Source organism: Lepus europaeus, chromosome 11, assembly GCF_033115175.1.
Source record: "Lepus europaeus isolate LE1 chromosome 11, mLepTim1.pri, whole genome shotgun sequence".
Classification (NCBI taxonomy): Eukaryota; Metazoa; Chordata; class Mammalia; order Lagomorpha; family Leporidae; genus Lepus; species Lepus europaeus.
This window is the reverse complement of record NC_084837.1, coordinates 33,023,291-33,029,274: the sequence shown is the minus strand read 5'-3', so window position 1 is coordinate 33,029,274 and position 5,984 is coordinate 33,023,291. Positions and strand designations below refer to the sequence as shown.

At 36.9% G+C, this 5,984-nt stretch overlaps 1 pseudogene; it reads right to left on the bottom strand.

Annotated features, from left to right (window-relative positions):
• Nucleotides 1-342: 342 nt before the first annotated feature.
• Nucleotides 343-1,245, bottom strand: LOC133770455 (abl interactor 2-like; annotated as a pseudogene).
• Between the last annotated feature and the right edge of the window lie 4,739 nt (nt 1,246-5,984).

The following is a 5,984-nucleotide window of genomic DNA, read 5'->3' as shown; positions in this document are numbered from 1 at the left end:
ATGGCCTCATAAACCAACATATTGAACAGCTTAGCTTAGCAACACATTGCACTATAGGGTTTTTCCTTTTATTCTTGTGATTGCACAGCTACCTGGAAATTCTTTCTCGCTGCCACTACCTAGTATCAAGAGAGAATTCTACTTCATACTGCTAGCCTGGGAAAATTATAAAAATTTAAAATTCCAAGTACAATTCCTATTGAAAGTGTATTACTTTCATATCATCATAAATAAAAAATGGTAATCCTTCATTGTATTTCACTGAAAGGGAATCCCCAGGGCCTGCGAATAGGCTGGGAAGATTTGACTGTTCCTGGGACGGGAGCACAGCTCTGCTGTGCTTTACTCAGAATAATGCAGGATAGATTCCACATAATTCCCAGTCACTCCATTCCTAACTCCCTCATACCAACTGTTGTCATTTTTCTTGATGACATAGGTAATGGCTCCTTCCTGAAAGGACAGCTCATCTTTCTTATCTTTTTATAATCATAAATTGCCACAACTTTCTCCAAGTAAGCCCTTGGAGCTCACGGTGGGTCCTCCTTGGCGTAAGGATCACTGTCAATTCTAGCAGCTTCCTCCTCTTCAAATCTTCTGGGGGAGAGCACTCATGAAAGACAAGATTTCCACAGGTGGTGACGGAGGTGGTGGATCTGATATATTTTCTTGGACTCTGGCCACAAATCACATTAAAGGTAACTGAGGAGTTACCTGTAGGATGGAGGGAAGAGGAGGAGCAAGAGATACTGAATTCTGGTAGTAAAAGGGTCCTCCATTCATCGGATTCTTAAGGTTTGTTTGTGAAGTTCTGGAAGGAGGGCGTCTTACAGGGCAATGAACACCCTATGGTTGAGGGAGTACGGCAAAAGGCAGGCCTATTCATGCTGTAGAATGGAAAAGGATGACCTGGAAAGACACTGGGAGGAATTGGAGTAGGAACAGCAATAGGTGACCTCGCACTCCCTCTGTTTTCTTGACTGCTGCTCCGACTACTTGGGTGGCTTCCTTCACTTCTCCCACTGCTCTAAGTATGATTTCTTTGATTCACAGAAGCTGTCCTCACAGGGCTCTGCTGTGAGGGAGCCATATTACAGATTGGGCTAGGTACATCATCATTTTGTACCACTGGAGGATGCAATAGGGGCAGTGCCAACCAAAAGTCCCTTTCCCAGACATGAGGGGACTGGGAGGTTTCTGAGTTGGAGGTGCCCTAGGCGGCAGCACAGCTGTCTTCATATTCATTGTAGATTAGATACCATCTGTACAACAATAAAGTCTGCCACTTCTACATGGTACTACCTTCAGGCTATCTACTGTAACAGATAAAGTAAACATGATATTTACCATATATAAGTAATAATATATTTACCAAAAAAAGTACTGAAAACTGCATTTAATATAAATGTTCTTATGACACATAAAGAGCATGTGATTATATATTTGTGTTGTCAGTTACTGCTATTCATAATTGCCACAAATTAGATACTTAACACCGCAAGAACTTACTACCACATCGTAATGGGAGTTTCAAGTCTAAGGTAGACTTCACCACTATTGGCAGAGTTGTGTGACTTAGGGGAGAATCTGCTTCCTTGGTCTTTCAAGTTGTTTGCAGAATTCAGTTCCCTGTGTAAGTCTGAGGTCCCACTTACTTGCTGGTTGTTAGCTGAGGGCCTTTCTCAGCTTCTGGCAGCCACTCACATTCTTCAGCTCATGATTTCAATCTTCCATCCACAAAGTGAGCAAAAGTGAATGCAATCACTCACATTTTGAACACTGCCTACTGCATTTTTTTTCTCATTTTCACATACTCTGGTCTTCCATTCATAAGGATCTAAGTGATTAAATTTATCCCATTTAATAATCTAGGATAATATCCTTATTTTCAGGATATAACTATAATTGTATCTTCAAAATATCTTTTGTAATTTAATGTAAAATATTCACTGATCTAAGAAATTTGGATGGAGACATTCAGTAGGTCATTTTACTACATACCCACTTTGTCATCTGGCTACCCAAAATTCACATCCATAGCTCATGTAAGATACATTCACCCTAACCCAATGTCCTCAGTCTTTTCTATCACAGAATCAACTCAAAGACTCAGCTCTTATCTAAATCCCAGCAGCTTTAATTCCAAAATTTCATCATACAAATCCATTCCATCAGGTATTGCATAGTGATCTGGGTGTGATCCATTCTGAACATATTTCATTCATTGACCTGTAGATCTAAAAAAGCAAGTGTTCTGTCCCCTAAGTAACATGTAAAACATGGGTAGGAAAACAGTTGCTAACAGTCTGGTTCAAAAAGAGAAGAAAATTGAAGGAAAAAATGGGATCTGTCAATTTCAAGCAGTTTTGAAATCCAGTAGTGACAATCTTATTAGTTTTTCTTTCTAAGGTTTAGTGTTTATTTGAAAGGCGGAATGATGGACAGGGGGAAGAGATAGCTCTCCATTCACCAGTTCACTCCTCAAAGTCCAAAATGACTGTGGCTAGTCCAGGTCAAATTCAGGAGGCCAGAGCTCCATGTGGGTCTCCCACATGGGTAGTAGGGGCCCACACACTCGAGCCATCCTCCATTGCCTTCCCAATGTGACATAATTCATTCTTAAGAGACATCTTTGGAAATTCTACATATTTAGTATTCTGACATTTAATTTGTAAGTGATAAGTGATATTGATCATTAGCAACCGTCTTTGGAATTATGGATGGCTTATAGAGTGTATTGATTTCTCCATTTAATGAGCATTTGAAAAAATGCACAACATGACTAATCATCATGGAAATGCAAATCAAAATCCAAATGAGATATTATCTCAGTCCACTTAGAATGTCTATCATAGGAAGACAAAAGACAGCAGGTACTGGGGAAAAGATAAAGAGAAAGGAAGCACTTGTACAATGTTGATGGAAATGCAGATTACTACAGTCATTATGGAAAACACTATGGAAATTCCTCAAAACATTAAAAATGCATCTACCACTACTAGGTATACAACCACAGGAAATGGAACCTATTATATAAAAAGGGCATCAGCACACCCACATTTATTATAGCACTATTCACAATAGACAAAAAATAGAAACAACCTGGGTGTGCATCAACAAATGGATGAGGATAATATGGAATAATTAAATACTATTCATCCATGTAAAGTAGTGAAATCCTGTCATTTGAACAACACAAATAGGACTGCAGGTCACCATTCCAAGGGAAATTAGCCAAGCACAGAAGGAAAAAATTCATGTGATCTCACTCATATGTGGAATTTTACAAAGTTTATATTACTGAAATTGAGAGTAGAATTGTGGTTAACAGAGGCTGGTGCCAGTAGGGTGTGGAAGGTATGAGGATTGGTTAATGAGTGAAAAGTTAGGGTTAGATAGAAAAAAAATTCTAATGTCTCATTGTACAGTATAGTCACTATAGATAATGATAAGATACTGTGTATATATTTTCAAATTTAGAGGAAATATTTTGAAAATTTTCACCATGAAGAAATTATAAAAAATTGAATAGATAATGTTTACTCTCATTTGGATGTTATCATCATATGCATTCATAGAAGCATCATATGGTACCATGTAAATATAAAATTTCTGTGTATCACAAAATTTTAAAAAATTTAAAATGTATAAGTGTATTAAAAATATAGTTGCATACAGGAAGGCTTTGTTCTAAATATCCAGTTATAAAAGATAGTTGAATCAATAACATCTTTTTTTTTTTTTAACCGAGTTCAGTGTCTTCTTACCCCGGGATCTAATATGTCCTTCTATTTCCGCCTACTTAAACAGAATCTGTTTTATACTTGCATGATAAGTTCTTTTTCTAGCTCAAAAAGCCTCAGGGAAACCTAATTATAAGTGTTGACTGTTACAAAATGTTAACATTATAACTAGTAGTTTGAACATGTACGTATGTGTGAAAGAACAAATAAAATTCTTAAATTTGCTTTAGTTTGGATATATTTCTTCTTGAGTGTCAGAAATTTAAAAGTCAAGCTTACCCTAAAATATTTTCCCTATCTGCCTAATCATGACCAAAGAGAAGAAAAATGCTGACTATTCTATATAAAATTGAATGTGCTTTATAAGATACTTTTTCATAAAAATATTTCATAATTAAGATTTCTGAGTACCTTAGTTTTCTAGAGGTGAGCTTAGAATCTTACAGTACAAAAATAATTTCAGTCTGTCCATTTATAGGAAATATATGTCACAACCCATAATTAAACAATTTTAGGACCTTAGTGAAATAATTATGTGTTAAATAAGCAAGTAAAACAGTAAGTGAAGGCAAATATGAATGGAACAGCTATCAAGTAATAGACTTGCTAGATATAGCTGTATGTTGTAAATTTAAAAAGTAATAATAATATCCAAACCATTCACAAACTGTTATTGAGTGTGAAGCACTCTACTAAGAGTTTTACATGCAATTACTTATTTACTCCTCATAATCATTTAGAGTCCAATTTCTAGAGAGGGCATTGGATATTGAGTAGATTAATAACATCCCCATGATTACATGGTTAAGAACTGGCAGGACTTGATTTAAACCTAAGGGGTTTTGTATCTACAGCCTGTGTTCTAGCAGAAGCAGGATCAGTCCTAGGTATCAGCCAGCTCATAGCTGAGTGTGTATAAAAATCATCTGGTGTTTTCTGGTGAGTTGGTTTGGAGATGGGGTTAAGAGTAAGCATTTTAGCAATTTCCAAATTGCTGTAGCTACTGGTTGAGGATCACATTTGAGAACCACTGCTATGGGTTTCAGAAGCCATTATAATTTGTATTATTATTTGAAGCCATAAAGAGACATTTGGATTATGTTCAGCACACTCCGTGTAACAAAACAGGATGTAATGTTCCTAAGAACATAAGAAAAATTTCCATGAAAACATATATTGTTTCAGGGGAGAACCCCTTAATTATCTGGAAAGATATTTGATTTCACGGGTAGCAAAAATCCCACTTCTTGTTGAAGAAAACTCACCTAAGGTAGTACACTGTAGCAAAGATTAACAATGTTCAACCCAAGACAACACCCAGACTCTGAGTCCTTCAAATGATGTGGAGACCCCATCCCTTGGAAATAAAGCCCAGCAAAGTATCCTCAAGGGTACACAGAAGAATCTTCCTGAAAGCCATCTGTAAAGGCATCAACAGTTACCTGCTAGCATGCATATACTCTTAAAAAAAATCCTCAGAATTTTGATGAGTTATTTGGTTTTGACTCTAAACTGAAGCTAATGATTGGAGAATTAATTCATCTTTGTGGTCCAACCTCAAAGGGAAACTTAAAAGGAATTTAAGCAATCGATGGAGTCTTGGCTCTAGACAATGTCACATTGGACTAGAGAGAATATAGCTTTGTCATTCATTCTTTGATCCGTAGCAAATTATATGTGCGTGTGTGTGTGTGTGTGTGTGTTGTATAGTGTGAGCAGAAATACTTAGTAAAAGTCTGAATCTCTACATGATTTCCTCACTGCTAAAAGAGATTTTATGACAGGAATGGGAAATGAGAATAACTGATCAATATATGAACCAAAATCAGTTCTGTAACTTTTGGATTATTGCAGGTTAATGTCCATCAGCAAGACTTAAGACGTAGGTGTGGTGAGTTTTAGTACAGTCTGCATTACCTCATATGTTTACCTAAGGTAGAAATTGAGATGACCATTAAAAATGGCAGTAAATTATACTGCGCATAATGAGATGCTGAAGCCAATTGTGTCTTTTGAGGCCTTTCTCAGGAGAGTGGCTGTAAACCCTAACCCTGCCACAAAAGGGGTCTGGAGATTTGGGTTGTAGATGTTTACTGCATTGCTTTATCCTGTCTGTGGCTCATATCTAAGTGTCCAAGCTGTGAGCAGGCATCCATGTTACAGGGAGTTTGTTTGTACTGGAAAATGCCTTTGTGTTTCTCATATGACTTATATCCAGGTTATTCCTTCCAAGACAGCAAC